General features: G+C 37.5%; 1 pseudogene; it reads right to left on the reverse strand.

The window, feature by feature from the left end:
* Positions 1-611: 611 nt before the first annotated feature.
* LOC122139684 lies at positions 612-19,974 on the reverse strand (annotated as a pseudogene).
* Between the last annotated feature and the right edge of the window lie 638 nt (positions 19,975-20,612).

Here is a 20,612-nt window from a genome sequence, read left to right on the forward strand (position 1 = left end):
TGAATTGAGCGTCTTTAAGACATTCCCTAAAATGTGGTCTACTGGATGACAATCTCTAAACTGTGCATCGTGGTGCTCAGTATATCATCAATTCATCGACAAAAAGGTCTGCGGACTGACGCATTTTGATTAATGTTGCCATGACAACTGCATAATTCATGAATTGTATTAGTGTTCCATTTGTCGTTTTTGAGTTATGATTCACCCCAGCCAAGGATTGTCAAAAAAAAAATCTTTGCCGCACCCACGTTGTTTTAAGACCCCCATCATCTTCTGCCTCCTTAAATGTCAAAGTCTCCAAAGTGTCAGCTTTTTTCCCCAACGAGACAGCATGAATTAATCTGCTCTCATAAATATCTTGTTAGCATCAGTTTGTATAAGACACTCTCATAATTATACAGATACAAAGACACCAGCACACCAACCACTGAGCATTAAAGTGCCACATAGCGGTGAGGGATAGGAACTACAACCTCAACCACTACATATTTTAGTATGGTAATTATTTACTATAATATTTCAGGAGAGTCGCATGTCTATAAATATATGTATGGAGTGTATTAATGATGGATGCATCTTACATATGTGTTATAAATTCATTTATTTGTTTTCCCACCATAAACATATTGGGACCATTACATATAATAAGTGTATTCTAAATGCTTTATGGACATTTTGTATGTAAAATTGTATAAAAACCAAGGGATAAAAGTAGTTAAATGAGCATGAACAAATTGTGATTGCTTTATGCTTGTTTGTTTTCTGTGTCCTGCTGCTTGTCAAAACAGGTGTGAAAATCTAAAGGATATATACAACAATGAAAATATTAAATAGCTCCATAATATTCAAAATCAATCAATAACTAAAGGGAAATTGGTCTTGCAGATTTAAGATTTTTGCAGATTTTTTTTTCCAATGAAAATATTAAATAGCTCCATATTTTTTTTCCAATGAAAATATTAAATAGCTCCATAATATATTCAGATGTATTAATATGACAGGCTGAATGAAAAAGGATAGATAGGTTGTTTTGTTTTTATATTGACATAGTATAATTTTGAAAAACAAGTGGAGAACAAGTGGATAATTTCTGTATTTTATTTTCTTTCACCTTGTGTAGTTTGATCAAGTATGATCATAGGAGCATGTCAGTATTTTGGCATTAACCTAATGTGTCTCGCTTCTACCAGTTGACAGATTACAGTTACATGACACTTTATAAGATGTCACAAACAACAAATCCACCAGTTAAAAAGCGCTGCTGTACAGTAGACTGACCTTCAGTTCCAGATGACACACGGCTGACATCAGAGTGTGCAGGTGAGATGTTCTCCTCACTATCAACTAAAACACACATACAGATATTATACTCAACACAAAACAAATACAATGCATGTTATTTTACAACCTTAAGCAAATTTCATTTTCTTCTACCCTATCTGGTTTATATCTTTACACTACTTACCTCTGCCCTCCTCACTAGGGCTTTCCTGGCTGGGTGTAGGGCTGCCGTCATGTTCCCAGAGGGCCGTGGAGCCTGTTTGGGAAGAGCGCAGACGGATGCGAGGTTGCACACGCTGGTCTCCTGGGCTGAAGGACTGGGAAATTCCTCCTCTGCCCCTGCCGAGAGCCCAGCCGTGCCGTGAGCCCAGCTTGCGGCGACCCGTCCGCAGATTAGCTTTGGGTTGATCGTCTTCTGAGATTCTCCTTAGTGTACTTGGGGATACTGGAGCACTGATGGGATCCTGCTCATGAACTGAGGGGTGAAATGGTGAAGAGCGTACTTTGTAAAAGATAACATTTTTATTCTCTTTCTGGTGAGGTAAAGGTCTTTATGAACGAATCTCACAGACCTGACAATTAAGGGTTTTACACGGTGACATTATTTTCAAAATTATTAAGCACATTATCCCCCCTAAATTCTCCTTATTCTAACTCGAAAAATATTAAATAATATAAATATGTAATATATTAACAATTAGAAAAATAGATCCAATAAATAAAATATCTTGTTAATATTTGTATTGCTGCCTTTGCCTTTAATTTATGCTAATATATGCTGTTTAAAAAAAAACACTGAAAATAAAAAAGAGAATGAAACAATACATGCACATGTTACAGCATTGAGAATTTGATGTGAAATGTACTTAGTTGTCAAGAAAAAAATTAATAATGGTGCTAAAATATTTTTTTTTATACTTTTTTTGTGACATTCACCCATAAACTTGTATAATACTTATTTAAATGTATGGAATATTTATATATTTGTCAAAACAGAACTTTTTTATGAGAACGACAAATAATTAAAATGGAAGAATATTGGATATATTCTAAAAATTAGAAATCCTCTTATTTGCTCAAAGTCAAGGGCATGTTATATGTATCTACCCATATACACAGAAAATACAATACATATAAGTACTCTTACACTGTTACTGTTGGTATTCATATTACCATAAATCTCAATGCTGTATACACTCTGTGCAATATTCATTTGATCTGCAAATTCCATTCCATTGCTCCTTCACATAAACACAGAATTACTATGTCTGTTTGTGATCCAAGGGAACGGTATAATGTGGTAGGGTAACAGCATCATTCATTGTTATGGGCTTTTGGGGACCTTTTTTGTGCTTTACAGAGTCCAGGGAACCCTGCAGTCTTAACTTACTGGCACTCTCTTATGCTCTGTGGTACAATACATCTAATGTTATTACACCAGCCATACAGCTCTGCAGTCTCACCAGGCGCTGAAGAGATGGGAGCACCGTCTACAGCATCCGCGAGGTTCTCTATACTTCCAGCAGCAATAAAATGAGCGCGGCCTTCTTTGCTTCCACCTTTAGGTTTTATCAGCTTCTTCATGCGGTCCGCTATCCAGTTTGACTTCCTGAAGCCACAAGAGAGTTTATAGGTGATTGAAGGCAGCCAGCAAGATTCAGATAAGTCAAAAAAGTTCAAAGAGAAAAATGGCAGGATGTCGAGATGAAAAAGAGCATACAGTGAGTAAAGTAACGAGTCTGCTTAGAGACAGATGTTAAAGCCTTACTAACTTTGGTTGTTTGGGTGGACACATGCCAGACAGACCCGGCTCCAAAACACGATACTGATCCATTATCTTCTCCACCAGCTTCTGCTTCTCCCTGCGCAGCTCGTTGAGCTTGTCACTGAGGTGGAGAGAGATGGACAGATGGGAGACTGATGCAGGTGGTCCACATGCATGTGCAAAAAGTGGATAAAAGTGAGCTGCAAATGTGTCTTTGTTCTTACAGGTACTCTCTCTGCTGGTTGTGGTGCTGGTCTCGGCTCTCCAGTCTGCTCTCCAGTAGGGCCTTGTTATCTTTGGCCAGATTCTGGTTCTGCTCTACTAGATGCCGGTTTTCCTCCTCCAGGTTTGCCTTCAACTGGGTTAGGAGCTATAGAAAACATATGAATACTAGGGCAATAAATTACACTATAAATTAAAATAATTATTGTTAAACTTTCTTTTAGTTAATGTGATTAATCTCAGACTTTCAATATAATGAAATGCATAATAAGACCACACAATTTAAACCTGTAAATAATTCTTTAAAAAATGTAAACAATAAATGATACACATAAAATTAGTAAGAATTCAATCTAAAAATGTGCATTTAAAGACATCAGATCAAGGCTATACATATACATACTTTACATACACACACATATTAGTGCTGTCAAATGATTAATTGCAATAAATAAAATTAATACGTTTTTGTTTACATAATGTGTGTGTACTCTGTATATTTATTATGTATATTGCGCATGTATACATTTCAGAAAAATATGTTATGTTCATATATTAAATATATTTATATATAATAAAAATTATATGAATGTATGACATGTAAATACATGTTAATATTTTCAAAATATATACTATATAAGTGTGAATTTATATATGCATAATAAATATACAAAGTACAGGCATGTAATTATGGGTGTGATTAATCGCAATTAATTGTTTGACAGCACTTATTATTATCAGTGCTGAAATAGTTGTGCTCCTTAAAATTTTTGTGGAAACTGTCATTTTCTTCAGCAATGGAAAGTTAAAAATAACAGTATTTATTTAAATTAGAAAACTCTTGTAACAGACTGACGCATTTAATGAAATCTGATTGTTTAATTAAAATTGTTCTTGTTGTTTAAAAGTACTGATTTAAAAAAAGAAGGAAAGAAAATATACTGTATATATTATATACACAGAAGTGTCATAATGTGCATTGTGCTCAGACCTGGTACTGGCTGCTGAGACGGACACTGTTGAGATCCAGCTGTTGGTTCTGCTCTTTAAGAGTGCTGAGTTCTCCCTCCAGTCTGGTCCGTTCAAGCTGAGCCGTACTCAACTCTGCCCGCAGAACTGAACTCTGAGCCAGCAGCTCGGACTGCACCTGAACCCACTCCTTCTGCAGGTTCTGATATCTACACATTGAACAGGTGAATCACATTAAACTACACATCTCATGAATGTCACATTTTACTCCCAAACCAATAAGGGATAAAAAAAAAAGACATTTTTTTTTTGTTTTTTGATCCAGCCCAGCCTTGTGATTATAATATTGTGACGAGTGGGGCGGGGCCGAGAGCCGTGGGAACGGAGCGAGGCCGGTGGAGTGATTGGGAAATGAGCGACACCTGCTCCACTCACCAGTCTCGAGTCCCACGGAGGAGATCGGGAGGATACAAAAGAGGAGCGACGACAGTGAAGGACGAGAGAGGACCATGCCTGGGTTTTATTTTGTGTTGGTTTTTGTTTGTGTGCGGCAGTCGACCGTAAGGGGCTGCCGCGCTGTTTTTGTATTTATTTTTTGTCTTAAATTTTTATTTGAGTGTTCGCCGGTTCCCCGCCTCCTTCTTCCCGTAATTATGTTGTTTTAAGTATTATTACAATTATATATTTATACAAGTCTAATTAATTAAAAGAACATCTAATTTAGGCTTCTTTTTTTTCATGCTAAGTATTTCTCTTGATTCTGAGGTTAAACCCAGACATGTTTTTGTCAAGCATCAGTACATGCATCTAGACAAGTGATCAAACCAATAATCTACACTAATACAGTTCTCTACCTACACTGAGCTGAACATACTGAATACAAGTAAACTTCCTCCTGCTGGGTTATGTAGAAATTTTTCTTTTATCTTGCTCACCAAAGCAACTAGCTTTACAAATATTTTCATTGGCTGTCACGCTATGGCAACAACTGTTGGAAACTGGCTATGAAATGACTCATGTTGTGGGGAGACTTTGGGTGGGGCTTACCATCACCACAGTGGGGGAAGAACAGTTTGAGGTGGGTGGTATCATCACTTCCGCTCCCTTTCCTATGAATCTACTCAACTGTAACTTCAAGTCAATTATGACTTTCTCTCACCTTTCATTGTCCATTTTCAGTCTCTCCAGCTCCTTCTCGCTTTCCACCTGCTCTTGTGCCACTTTCTCCCATTTTCTGTCTCTCCACACGTATCGATTCCGCTGCTTCCTCCAGCTGTGTGGCTTTTCGCTCCAACAGCTCCTTATATCTAGACAAGTACAGTATTTAGAACATTTTACAAGATTAAAATCAAAGACATTTTGATATATTATAAATCAAGATAATTTAGTTTATTTCAGCTACTGTAAATCCATGTTTCATCTGATGTTAAAGTCATATGGAAGAACAATTATGTTAACAACAATAAACAAACACTATAATAGTTTTTTCTTTTTATATTAACATACTATTGATTAGAAAATAAATAAAGGTTTTTTGATGTGTAAAAGTAAAAATTTTGTGTAACAAAATATCTGTGGATAAGTGTGTCTGGTGTGTTATTATAGGATTTTATTTTACATTTAGTCATTTAGCAGACGCTTTTTATCCAAAGCAACTTACAGTACAAATGAGGACAATAGAAGCAATCAAAGTCAACAAAAGAGCAATAAAATGTAAGTATATATATATATATATATATATATATATATATATATATATATATATATATATATATATATATGTGTGTGTGTGTGTGTGTGTGCCTTGTGTGTGTGTGTGTGTGTGTACTGTATTTATGTACACACACACATACAATGAAAACAAGTAGATAGAATAGAAAAAGAATAAAGCTAGTGTTAGAGTTTTTTTTTTTTTAAGAAAACAAGCAGTTAGAAAATGAATAGAGAGTGCAAGTGATAGAGGGTCAAGGTTTTTTTAATAAAAAACAAAAAAGAAAACAAATAGATAAAATAGAATTAGAATTGTAGTAATAATAATATCTTTTTTGAAACTGCATTTATTTTAGTTTTTTTTAACTAAGTAAATGACGTAACAACCTTGTGTATTCATATTTTGATTTATAACAGATCTACTTAAAACAAGATATGAAATAACCTAAAAAATCATATGTTATCTAAAAGTATTGTTATTCGATTATTCTTAATTAATTTATTAAATAAATAAATAAATAAATAACCTTGCCTTTTTCTGCTTAGATCACTTAAGGGAGTATGCTAAAATTATTATTTTTAAATAATTACAAATTAAATAACCTCAAATTTTTCCTCTTGGACCTTTTATGTGAATAACCAAAATTATTATTTATTAAACAAATTATTATGAATCAATTTACTTTCAAATAAATAAATGGTCTTTTACTATCAATTTAAGGAATTCAATAAATGTAACTTGTCTAAGGCAGTGTACCTGGCCTCAGTGTCTTTATATTGAGCTTCTAGACTGCGACTGTTGCTTTTCAGGTGACTGTGTTTGACCAACAACTCTTCTAACTCCGCCTCCTGTCTCTGTTGCAGAGCTGTCAATCTCTCATGATCCCGCCTCACAGCCTCCAGGCGCATCACTGACTCCTCCTTCTCCTTGAGCCACACCCTTGATTCCGCCTCCAGCGCTGCACAGCGCAGTTCGCTCTCATTGCGACGTGCCAACACCGCCACATGTTCGGAGCTCAGAGATGCCTGTTCCACCTGAGTGAGAGGAAAGAGAGTACAATGAAGCAGATATAATGAGAGTGTGGTCATTGGGGTGGAAATATCCAGTTTATGAAAAGCCTGTATAATTTAAAGTGGTGTAGTTTTATGCTCCATCAACGGTATGATTGAAAACTGTAAAAATTAATATAGATTTAAACAAATGTCAGTTTCTAAAATACCCCGGGCTTTATTTCAGCATCAAGGGTCCATTTAGAGACTGGGAACCCACACTCAATCAAGCACTCACCTGTAGTTTGGTGTTGAGGGCCTGTAATTTAGCACAGTTCTCTTGCAGTGAGATGGAGTGGCGCTGCAGGGCATCCAGCTGCTCTCTGAGCTGAGCACAGGCTGACTGAGACTGAGTCAGCTGAGACAGCAACACCTCCCGCTCTCGCTGCAGCAATGCATTCTGGGATACAACCAGAGGCATGGAGTTCAGCATACAAGTTGATATCCATTCATTTAGAATGTAATCAGAATCCCTGGACGGCGTTAATGATGTTTAAATAAAAACATACGTGAAGTGGCCTTGCGGGGCCTGAAACGTAATGACATTTCAGTGTGTTTTGCATTTTATATCTCACCTCCCTTTCTGTATTTATCAGTCTTTGATTCAACGCCTCCTGGCTGCCAGTGCCAGTCTCTGCCATTGTGTGTGGTTGTTTGGTTCTTGTGTTTTCAGAGTCTTCTGCTGCATAGATAGAGTCTGTAGGCCCCAGGCTCTGGTTGTGGTTAGCCTTATCTACAATACTGAAAGTGGCCTCCTGGGGGCTTCCTGACAGCAATGGAGACTGTCTGTTTGATTCACAACCCTCAATTTTCTGTGTGTGTGAGTCAAGAGGTGAAAAAGCAACCTCTGGAGATGATCGTTGCTGTTGTGTGGCTGCCATTTCAAGCTTGGTCTGGAGCTCTTCAAGTGTTTCGGTTCAGCTTTGCGATTTGATTGGATAACTCCTCGGGAATGGGCACTCTCATTAGCCAGATCCTGGTTGTGAGTGGGATATTAAAGTTAGACTCTTTAGGAAAACCTGAGCAATAACAGCTTTCATTAATCTCACAAAGATGCATTTTCAGCACAGTTGTCCAAGGAGGGGAAATCTAATTGTGCTGAGAATTTTCAGATAAAAAAAGCAGCTAGAAAACAATTATCTAGTTGAAAGGAAATATTCAACGGAGCCCATTTTGCAAGATCTCAGCTCAGTGGGACCCTCCAGGCAAACATAATTGCAGAAATATGGTGTACTGAAGCACTATAGTAATTGCTTTTATCATTCAGATCTCACAAACAAAACGCTTTGAATACTGCACAGACCTTTGTTAGAGAGTCAATCTGGACCTTGCTCTCAGTGTTGAGTGTACCGAGCTGCAGATTCTCCTTCTGTAGCTCCTCGAACTGGGCACATGTCTCTTTGAGCTGAGAAATCTCCTGACACATGCGTCTGTGGGCAGATGACAGATGTACCGAGTGATATACATAATATTCTTATGCCATGCTATTTATTTCATAAGATCAGAAATAAGGACTTTGACAAAGGGTTCTGTGTGAAATAAATGAAATAGTTCACAAAATGAAAATATATTCATTATTTACTCATCCTTCTGTTGTTCCAAAAATACCAAAAAAGCATCATAAAAGTTTCATAAAGGTGGTCCAGACAACTTTTGCACTATATTCCAAGTTTTGTGAGCAACAGACAGCTAAGAACCAATGCTTTTAGAGATATGAAAGCTGCAGTGGAAGATTATCAGTAGTGAAGAACTACTTGACCTTTGGCCAAAAGAAATATAAAGCACAAGCCTACATTCATGGTGTTTGGTCATTTTGGGAACAACAAGACATGACATTCATTGAAAAAAGTTACATTGGTAAGATTTTTCAAATAAATTTCTCATGCTAACCAATGCTGCATTTATTTGTTTAAAAATACAGTTAAAATGGTAATATTGTGAACTCTTTTCTATTTTAAAAATGTCATTTATTCTTGTGATGGAAAAGCTATATTTTCAGCAGCAGTCTTCTGTCACATATTCCTTCAGAAATTATTCTAATATTCTGATTTGGTGCTCAAGAAATATTTATGTTTATTAACAAGTGTTCAAATTAGTTGTGCTGACTAATAATCTGATTTATTTTGAAATTTTAAAATTTATAAAATTTATAACTTTTTTATAAAATTATAAAATTTTAAACTTTTGAGCAGTATATGTGTATATATATAATATATATATATATATATATATCTATATAATATATATAGATTATATCATCATATTCATTTTGAGCTACTTGAAAGTGAATAAATAATGAATCTATTGTTTTTTTTGGTGACACTAAATAAAGTGCAAAGGTCCCTTTGCATGTACTTATGTCTGTACCTGTTTTGTGCCCTCTAGGCTGCAGGCTCGTTGGTTGCCATGCTCTAGGGCAGATGTTGTGCTTTCCAGCTGCTGTCTAAGTCTGGCCATTTCCCGTTCTCTTTGTCGTAGCTCTCGCCGTTGACTGTCCAGCTCTGCCTGACACGCCTCCTTCTCCTGCTCCAATCGCATTACTTCACGCAGCGCTTCTTCCCGCCCTCGAGTCAGAGACTCCACCTCCACGCCAGATTCTCGCAGTTCAGCTTGTAGCTCTTCTTCATGCCGCCTGGCAGACTCTAAGGTCCGTCCAAGTCTTTCAAGGTCTGCCTTAAGGTTTTGATTGGTCAGCTCTAACTGATCACCCTATGAAAAAATAGTTTGATTAGTTCAATCAACAAATAGAAAAACAACCCACTTTTCTTCAGATTTGAAGGAACAGTTTTGACCTAAAAATGACAATTCTTTCATAATTTACTTATGCTTGAATCTCTTTATGCTGTTAATGCCACTTGTAATATACAAGGAGATTTTTACATAGCTCTTTTCTATACAACAGAAGTAAATGCAGAATGGAGTGTCAAAGTCGAACAAAAGCCTTTCACTGTCACTTCAGATCAATTTAATGCCTCCTCGCTGAATAAAAGTATTAATTTCTGTCAAAGCAAAATCTTACTGACGAAAAAGTGATCTCTATGACTGGTATGCATAATTGAAAGGCTTTTAAAGCTATATTATAGCTTTGTATATGGGATTTAAATTTGAAATTTAAATGATTTTGCACTGAACTCTCAAATCTACATATTTAAAGCTGGCATTTCATGTTCAGTCATGAGACATGCACGAACCAATGGCATTACTGACATTAAACATGGCGTGAGGCATCTTGATTCTCCAAGTTTGAATATGCAAATGAGAATTAAGAGAGGAAGTTTGGAAAATTGTTGGTCTGTTCCTCACACAAATCCATACAATATGGCGCATATGGACCAATATGAACTACTTTTATGGTGTTTTTTTAATCTTTTGGAGGCTTGCCAACCTTAACTGTCATTCAGTTTAACTGTATGTATTTTTCTTTGCTTTCCACAACAGAAAGCATGTGAGTTTGGACAACATGAGGGTGAGTAAATGATAACAGAATTTTCATTTTTCTGTAAACTACCACTGTAAAGACCAATTATCATCTGTCACTGTTATCATGCTGACTCTCTGCCCATTGTGTTTTTGATATCCACTCATTGTTACAGCATAATTTTAATGTAGGCACCATTAATCTCAAAGTTTCCCCAGTCATGTAATCCATATCTTGTAGTACAGCAAGAGGCCAAACAAATAACCTCACCTTGCGCACTGCAGCCCTGAGCGAGTCTACGGTGCCCCTGAGATTCTCTCTCTCCCTCTCCAAGGCTGCCCTCTCTCCCTCTAATTGAGCAATCACTGCAGCCTGCATCTTCTGAAACTCCACCTGACTGCGTAGATGCATCAGCTCCTCCTCCTGCTGCATAGACTCACCCTGCAGCACCTGACAGATAAACATATTAAGTGGTTATTAACAGACGCTTTTATCCAAAGCAAATCAAAGTGGAGTGCTGTGCTTAAAGGCACAATAGTGATGATTCATGGATCGTTCTTTGAGGAAATCAAGGGCAGCATCTCTTCAGTTGCAATCTCAGGTCATTATGCTATAAGATACAATGAGTAAAAGTGGAAAAAGTCATCATTGTGAGAAATAGTCCTTGTTTTACACAGGGGGGGGGGGGGGGCTCTAGTAACCACATTGAATGTCTTTCTTAACTGCCTGTGGCACGGAGTTTGCGTTTTTTACTTTGTGAGTCATTGCTGTTATCGACTGGACCGTTATCTGGCTTTGAGTGGATGTTGAAGTGTGTGGATTGTGCAATGATGTAGTAATTAGGTTTTTCTGTTTCATAACTCGATGGTTCATTACCTCTATCTGTTACTCCTAGCCTCCTATGAGGCTCTCTGCTCTCCTTGCTTCAGTCGCTGGTTCTCAGCCTCCAGGAAAACCAGCTTATGTTCGGCCTCCAAGACCTTCTTGCTCTGCTCTACCAGTTTCGAGCGCAAATCCTGGGCTGAAGTGTTCTGTCTGTCAGCCTCTTCCAGGGCCTGCTGAAGCTGGTTATGCAGGGCGAGGGTGTCCTGGGAGAATTTATCATCTTCTGTCTTCTGGGCTTCTGTGCTGTACTCGTCTGTGAATGTCTCTCTCTGTGATGTCCTTTCTTTCCTTTCAATCTCTTTCTCACCCTCAGCCTCTCCTCTCTCTTTGGTGTTCATTTTGTTATTTCATCTATAACCTTCTTTTTTTCTCTCGCTGAGGATTACGTCGCCCCCCTCTCCCCCCCTCTTCCATCTTCTCTCTGGGTTTTTATTACGCCGCCTTTTCCATCGTGTTTCTCTCTTCTCGTGTCATTTCCCTCGCATTCCCCTCTTGGGATTATTGGCTTTTTCCCTTCTTTTCCCTCCGAGGCTGTTCTCTCTTCCTCTAGGTCTTTCCGTTCTTGTTTTGTTCTCAGCTCTTCGAGATTTATCTTCAAGCTGCTATTTTCATTCTTCAGACACTCCATCTAACAGTTAAAAAAGAGAAATGACAGGGCCGGATTCAGAGAGTTGAGGACGAGTACAAAATAACAGTAGACAAAACGCTTAGAATAACTGTCTTTAAATCCATCTAAAGTGGGCCTCACCTCCTTCATGGTGCTTTGAAGCTTTTGTGAGAGTTGGTCCATGTGTCTCTGGAGCTCCTTCAGTCATCTCAGGGGGGTTGGCTTGCTGAGCCTAGAAGAGAGACAGGAACATGGGAACCTGAGCATTTACATGAATCAGTCTGAATATAAATTTGTAGTCTGGAGGATTAAAAAAAAATGTTGAAACATCCACTGACCTCTCGTTTCAGCCTGCAAGAGCTCTAGTCGTCTCTTCAGTTCAGCGTTCTCGTTTTCAGCTCCAGAAGCATAAGCCTCAGCGAGGAGGCCTCGTTTACCTCCTCACTCAGATGCTTCAGATCTAAACGACAGTAAGTGAGACACATGTGCACTTAACTCCATGTAATTCCTTGTTGTTCCTTCACAACGAGGCAAAAAGTCAATCTCCAAAACCTTCACCCTCCCACTTCCTCTCAGAATGAGCTGCCAACCTCCACCTGAACTGCTGAGACCATTGCAACTTTTAAGAAGCAGCTTCAGACACAACTTATTCTCAGCATTTAAATCACCACATACTCTCAAACCTATGGCGCTTACCCACTCACACTCGTTTTCAAAAAAAAAAAAAAGATATTTCTCCTGTTCTCCTTTTGGTTTCATTAAACATATCTTTATCCAAAGGTTTATGGGTTTGGAATGACATAGAGGGGTGAGTAAATGATCACAGTGTTTTTAATTTTTGGGTGAACTATCCCTTCAAGGATTAGTTCACTCAAAAATAATTCCTGTTGTCAGCACATGAGAAGCCAGGCAGGATGTTTCTTGCTGCTCTCTTTTGCACACTGATGAAAAAGTGTGGACGAACACTGTCAAGCTATAAAAAAAGATTTAAAAGAAAAATCAACAATGAAAGTGTTATTTGTAAAAGCTTAGCACTGTCTATTCCCCTTCATTTTCATTGTATGGGAAAGAGCATCCAGACAACGCTAATCTTTTCCTTTTGTACTTTCCAACATACAGGTTTGGAAAGACATGAGGGTTAGTGAACGCTGAGTGAATTTTAATTTCTGGGTAAATTATCCCTTGATTGAGTGTTAGTGATAAGGTGAAATGTAAATGTATGCATAAATGTCTATTCCGAATCATGACAGCTTGATTTGCATATACATGATTGATATACATATACATGAAGTCATGAATCAATCATCTACCGACGGCAGTTAACTCATAATATTACATCATGCATAAAACCTACCAATCTCAGGCATGTTTATTTCCTGAACGTCCTCGTCTGACTCTAGCTCTGATTGGAGGAAAGTGCTGATGAGTCACTTCTGACTGACACCCACAGAATGAACCTGACGCTTGAGATCCACCTGCAGTACTCATATTCATCTCCAACACCTCGTCTACCCTCTGTCTCTCAACATCTCGCTCCTACACAAATGCAATTATATACCCATAAAAGCATTATGAATATACATCACACATTTCAGAAGGACGCAGTTCTTTCATATAACTTTCATACATTTTAAAAGTAGATTTTAGAAGTTTAACATAATTCATCAAAATTGAGCTCCACAGTCATAAATAGAAGCGTAACAATAAAACACTAAGTTCATAAAGTCATTCATACACACCTCCATATCCACAAGCTTCTGCCTGAGAAGAAGATTTTCCTTCTCCAGTTCCCGCAGAGCAGTGCACCGGCGCACGAACGTCAGCCAGCTGCTCATCCAGCAGTGCCTTGTTCTCTTGCAGCAGAGGCACAGTAGCTGCTGCTGCTCCTGTAGGGCCAGAGAAAATGAGTGTTACAGAAATCATTCACTAACTTTCATGCTGTTCCAAACCCAACCTGACTTACTTTCATGCTGCGCTAACAAAGGAATCTTGATCATATTCATTACTATCCAACAATTATCTAATCTAATATTATTTCCAGATGAAAGCACTACACTTTTGTTAAACACATGCAAAAAAATACACTACCATTCAATAATTTTTTTTTTACTTTCTAGATCAAAGAATATGAAAAAAAACTATATCCGTTTCCGCAAATATTACGTAGCATCATTCGTTTTTTTTGTAACATTGATAATACTAAGAATATTAGTAGGTGATTACTGAAATATCCATGTGAGTGAGGACTGGGAGTAATGGCTCGGCTTATCAGTTCGCTTTGCAATTGACAAAACTGAAATGACATTTTTAATATATATTACAACATATAAAACGGTATTTAATATGGGTAATATTCACACTGTTCCTGTTTTTTCCAGCATTTTGCTCAATAAAGGTGCATTATAAATGAAGTTATGTTTAAAGTTGGCTTAGCTATTTAATGTTTTTTAAAGGAAAACCATCCTGACGAATTCTGCATGCCTGAAGCTTAACAGGGTTGCCTTTTGTGTTCTAAGCTGAAGATAGTGTGCATATTTGTTTGGGAACAAGATGAATAGTGAGTAAACTTTTTTTATTCAGTGACCTATTCCTTTAAAAGTAACCCTACAATTTATATTTGCTGTAGTTTTCTTTTTTGCAACTTGCGTTTTCTCACAACTGATCATTTGCCAGAATAAATTTAAGCAGCAGCAAAATATTACTCCTCCATTTCCAAATTATAGCACTCCACTTTGTCATTCCTAATTGCAAAGCATGATGATTCAGCCTTGATGTGTATCTCCTCCTCTACCTTCAGCTGTGTGCGGTACAGCTCCATGCTGCGGAGCCGATGTGTGCAGTTTTTCAGCTCCGCCTGCATTGCTTCTGTCTCTGGCTGCACGCTGGGCTCGAAATAGGCGCAAACAGTCCAGCTTTCATCCTTCAGACCCCGACTCACACGCGCTTCACACCTGCAATGCTCGTTTCTAGAGCCAACCAAACACAAGACATATGTGAGTGAAATCTAGCCAGTGTCCCATATACATTCTATCAATGATTATACAGTGTCTGTTATCAATATTAGTGTGCTCACTTCCTTCTGTAGTTTTCTTTATTTCTTCCGCCATAGTTTTGGCATTTCTTGCTTGTAATCCAGTATTTGATCACCTCTATCCTCCCTTAAAACATTTTAATGTGTAAATACTTTTTAAAGATAGAAGTGTGTATTTTCTATGGCACTAGTGTAACAAAACAAATTCTCAAAAATAATGACTGTTAAGCCAATTGTTTTTCAGGCTACTTGTGAAGTCCAAACTAAAAAAGGTAAATGTACTGATATTTTAACATTACTGAAATCCCATTACTTAATTATAATTTATGAGACGATAATGGGACTTGAATAAAATGAAAGGTTTTGGGGCCAGTTTGTGGTCTTTGGCTGAATTAGAAAATCCTTACTGACCACAAACACTGAACGATGGTGTATAAGCTTGTCCTTAAATATGCTTTGCAACTACCTCACAGTTTCCTGTTTGAAGTCGGCGCAGTTTAGGTCTTTACTGTCTGCCAGCTGCACAGCCAATCCTTCAGGAGGTCCATCTCCAAACCCCTACTTGACATGGTTAAATGGGCTGTAGATGATTCCTGTTTCCTGACAAAGCTCTGCTATCCTCTGAAGAGCAAACATAGACATCCAAACTGAAGAGCACACCTTTCTGAACACAACTGTGAATTAATCATATCTAGCCTCACCTACTTTAACCTGAAAGTTGTCAGACTGCCAAAACAAATTCTTTCCTCACCTCCAAAATGTGTGTCTCGTTGGCTGAGCAGGTTCTGTCTGGATCTGTTTGGCCATGGAGCATGAAGAGAGTCTGCAGCTCGGCTCCATTCAGCCCACACTATGTCTCCCAACTCCAAATGAAGCACTGCGCTTGGGTCCTGGTCACCTGTAGCAGGATAGATCACAGTTTATTTGTACAGCTACACAAATGGGGCTTTAGATTGAAATTATGTCTGGGCATATGTTTCTAAATGCACTTACCTCCTGTATGAAAAGGGCAAGCTCTGCTTGTGTATCAATGTCCAAGCCCTGAATCTGCTGAATGACGTTTCTTTCCTTTCACACTAGTGACAATGAGTCATAGTAGAACAGAGAGAAATGATCACACACTGTAAGCATCATGTGTTTACCATTAGTAACATTACACTCTAATCAAGTTACAGTACTGAAACTGTCCATTTAAAGATATTAAAATTGTTTACAGTGTTTAGTTACCCTGTACTGCACAGCCTAGCATAACAGATAGCAGTCGTCTGAGCTCTGCAACAGCGCCCTCTTTTGACAAGGAACCAAAATAACACCAACGCCTAGCTTAAATTAATAAAAAACAAAAGTGCACTTTTTGATAATTTATGTTTATTTAAGTAATAACTAGAGAGAAAATTTGTCCTTTTTGAAATGACAGGACTGCACCTGTCAAGGGATTCGTCGACCCAAAACAGCAACATTTGGTCGCGCATCATCACCAGCTGCTGTAGATTCTCCTGAAAGCGCAACACACTTTAAAGAAATTGACAAGCATTAAACCTCACTGGTGCTCTGCTGTCATGCCACATCACAACACTGCCCAAGGTAATAGGTTTAAGTATGACATGGCATTAGATGCGAGAAGTAAGTTTATTCTATATGCAGTCATGGTCAAAAGAAAACCAAGCTTTCCATTGTGGAAAATCAGGCTTATTAATCTGCATGGCAACTGACATCTCCATTCCAGTCATGACTAATGATCTTGTTATTCCACTGCTAATTTTCTAATGCTTTTAAAAATTACTTTACTTTTACAAAATGGACTGTGGCATGTACCATGGGACAGTGATGTAATGTGGTATTTATGATTATCAAAAATTTCATCTACAGTGGTATTTACACGATTCCAAAAATACCAAAATTTAGGCATAATCCCAAAAATTACAAATCCAACTGTGGCATACTTTGTGTAAGTGTTATGTAGGTTAGCAAAATTTTCAGATGCTGTAAAATGTTAATTTCTTTGTAAAAAATAAATAAATAAATAATAACAAAGTTAATTCATTCAGCTCATATACATATGTGACCGTCCGGAGGCTACAAATCCAGTCATAAGTAGGCTATGGCAACAATACTATTGTGTGGTTCGCAAAATTATCGATTTTTCTTTTATGCCAATAAATCATTAGGCTAAAGTAAAGATCATGTTTCCATGAAGATTATTTTGTAAATTGCCTACTGTAAATATATCAAAAATTAATTCTTGATTATTAATATGCATCGCATAGCAACTTCCATTTGACAACTTTAAAGGGCAATTTTCACTCAATATTTTATGATTTTTTGCAGCCCTCAGATTCCAGATTTTCAAATAGGTGTATATCGGCCAAATATTGTCCATCCTATCCTAATTAACCATACACTCAGTGGAAAGCTCATTTATTTCAGCTTTCGGTCCCACTTTATATGTGTCCTCGAATACCTGTGTACTTACATATTAACTACGATGTGTACATAGTATGTAACCACAAGTGTAAGTACACATTGGTACATAGTTATCTACCATCTCTAATGTTTGTGTAACTACACATATGTAACAACCCACTGAAGGTATGTGTAAATGTACAAATGTGTAACAGGACATTGGTAATAACACTTTGGTAATGGAAAATACAAATGTGTGCAACGGGACCTAACAGCACTTTTTGGTAAAGAAAGTGTTGGTGTCCAGAATGTCTACACACTTATATTAAGTGGGACAATTCCTGAGAGAGTTACAATAAGTACACTTGGTATTGCAGTCGGTGCTACCAACTCCAAGCTCGAGATCCAACTCCAAGCACTTTACAATATCCCTAACACCTATCCCAGTCTCACCCCGCTGGAATCGCGCATTTCCACCAACTAAACCTACCAATCTCCACCCGGGGATCCGCATTTCCCCCCCCCCTAAACGCTACTGCATCTCACCCCATCCGCCACCCCTGTTACCCCATTTCCACCCCTAAACCTACTCATCTCCACCCCCTGGATCAAATGGTTCAAATTACTCTTATACATATTGTTGTTACAAATTGTAGTTATATAATTCCTGTTACACAAGTACTTAGTGAAGTGAAAAAAAGTTTTGTTGTGCAATGTCCTGCTAAACTCATTTGTACTTACACAAACCATCCTGAAAGTTGTTACAATGTGTGTAAGCTTACTAGAAATATTACAGCTTTAGATACTTTGTACCAATGTGTAATTAGCACTGTGGTTACATCCTATGTACACATCTAGTTCTGATGCAAGTTACACACGGTATTAGGGACACCTATATAAAATGGAACCCAGCTTTTCAGATTGATGTAATAAACTCTCAAAGTTTTGTGGTTCATGGTCACATATGGGTATTTGAATGTGCCCTGTGGTGTTTTTTTTTATGTTTTAATTTTGTAATAATTCTAGACAGAAGCTTTTAACATTTTTATTTTGTTTAATTTTAGTATTAATAGTACTGTTTTCTGATATTTACCTAATATTTGGAATTTTTCGATTTATTATTTTTAGTTCTTTTAGTCGTTTGTTTTTTTTTAAATTAAATTTCTGTTTAGAGCCTTCATTGTTACTTTTATATTCCAGTTTTTAGTAATTTTTTTATTTAAACTTATTTCACTTCAGTCAGCTTGGCAAGGCAACATTTCTGATTTTTAAGTTTAGGCTTTTTTATCTCACACTCTCGCAGAAAAAAAGGTACAAAAAGCTGGGGGCGCTACCCTTTCATAAAGGTACAAATATATACTATTTAGTACTCATATTTACATTTTAGTTATAAGGCTAGCGCCCTATAGGTATAAAGTATATGAACCTCGACGGGATGTCCCTTTTATTGGCACAGGCTACTCCGCTTACTCCGTGACACTTTGTGTAGTACTTTTTCTAAAAGAAGGGTAAATTATACATTTTCTTGTCAGCTTTAGTGTAATGAATGAAAATTATTTTGAATCGTTTTACGTAATACGGGTTGTTTAGTAAACTAACACTGGTTAAGTTTGCAGCGTAAGATTTCTCTTCTACTTTTCACATGAAACTGTAGTGGCTGCACTTGCCTAGTATTAAGTGGTATGATTAAGTAGATATTGTTTCGCTCTGCAAATCGACTTAAGCGCAACTGGCTGTGAGGTGCAGAGCAAGCACGACTTTGTTTTTATTTTAAAAGATACTAATGTAAACCGCAAAATTGCCGAGCTATCGCAGGTCCACTAACAAAGTCCATCAATACCATGAGTTTAGATGTTTTCTAAGGACTACAAGCTCTTTGCGCCTCATTTTAATTTTAACATGTCCACGGAACATGAATATCATCTGTCACGTATCCACATAGCGTTGTTTAGAAAATAGCCAGTGTACAAAAACATGTCCACGAGCTAGGGTTGCATTTTAAACGAGAAGTGACAACGCAGGCAAGCAACCTAAAAAAAAACAAATATGGCTAACTTGTTCGTCAGTCAGCTACAGGGGCTGTTCAGTGAGTTACTGCGATTTGTTTACTGATATTTACCATCAGGTGCTGGCACTGCATTTTTTATTTGAGTCAGGCAATCCAGCAATCTTATGCCTTATGTGTAAAGGATATTTCTTATGTTTTTCAACAGTGATTTGCATGATGTTTGGTACTCTCAATACTGATCGTGATGAAAGCTCGAAGGTGTCGATGGAGGATGCGAAAAGTTCTGCACTCCTGAGAAATCTTGCTCGTCACCCAACATGGTGGGTGATTTGTTCTACCTTTGGGATTGGGATGCGCTGGATTAAAAAGAAACCAAAAATACAACCAAAATGTCGTCAGTTAGCGGATGGCACTGTTCAAACCTATCCTCAGTGAAGGCGTTCAGTCAGCTTTTAATCAAGCTACATTATGCAAAACAAAATAGATGACTTTAATTTGTTTTAGACTTTTTCTCTTTGTAAGTATGTCTTACAGGATCCTCCTGCACTCCTTGAGGTAGCACCTCCATTGGTAAGCTTCAGGTACCGCCTCACGGGCTTCTTGGAAAGTTGTATTTTACCTCCATGTCTCCCTAGGAGGAGAGAGATCCATTGTCCTCCTCCTCGGACAATAAAGCAAACCCTCAAATTAGATGTACATTACAGGACAATAAAAACAATGCCCTGCCTCACATCACGGTTGTTATGCAGAAAAACCGGCGCTCTGAATATCAACAAGATCGTTTTTTCTCTCTTGTGCATGCTTTACTGTTTCTATCTACATGAAGTTTGATTAAGTTATTTGTGGTTGTCCAGATCAAATGAAAGTTGGAATTAAAATCCTAACGACATCCATTGAGATATTTTAAAGATATCCCTCGCACGTTTAAAATAACTGTTTTGAAAGAATGGTAGCTGTTTTAAAGCTGGTCCAGTTTAGCTTCAAAAACCAGACTCTAATAAAGTTTGACCAATGGTAGTAGTTCGTTTCCTGGTCAAGATAAATTAGAACCAAACCAGCTAACAGGTTCCAAAACAAAGCCAAGCAAAGTTTTTCAGCGGGAACATGAATTGATTTAAAAATCCTTTCTGAACATTATTTTATAGTTGCAGAATACGTCTGTCTTGGTTCGTAACGTTTACAAACACTTTTTATCGACACCATGATACAGATTAAAATGAACTTAATTGGTTTTTGTTACCACCTACCCATGTAACAAGTGCC

Source organism: Cyprinus carpio, chromosome B14 (genome assembly GCF_018340385.1).
Source record: "Cyprinus carpio isolate SPL01 chromosome B14, ASM1834038v1, whole genome shotgun sequence".
In the NCBI taxonomy this organism is placed as follows: domain Eukaryota; kingdom Metazoa; phylum Chordata; class Actinopteri; order Cypriniformes; family Cyprinidae; genus Cyprinus; species Cyprinus carpio.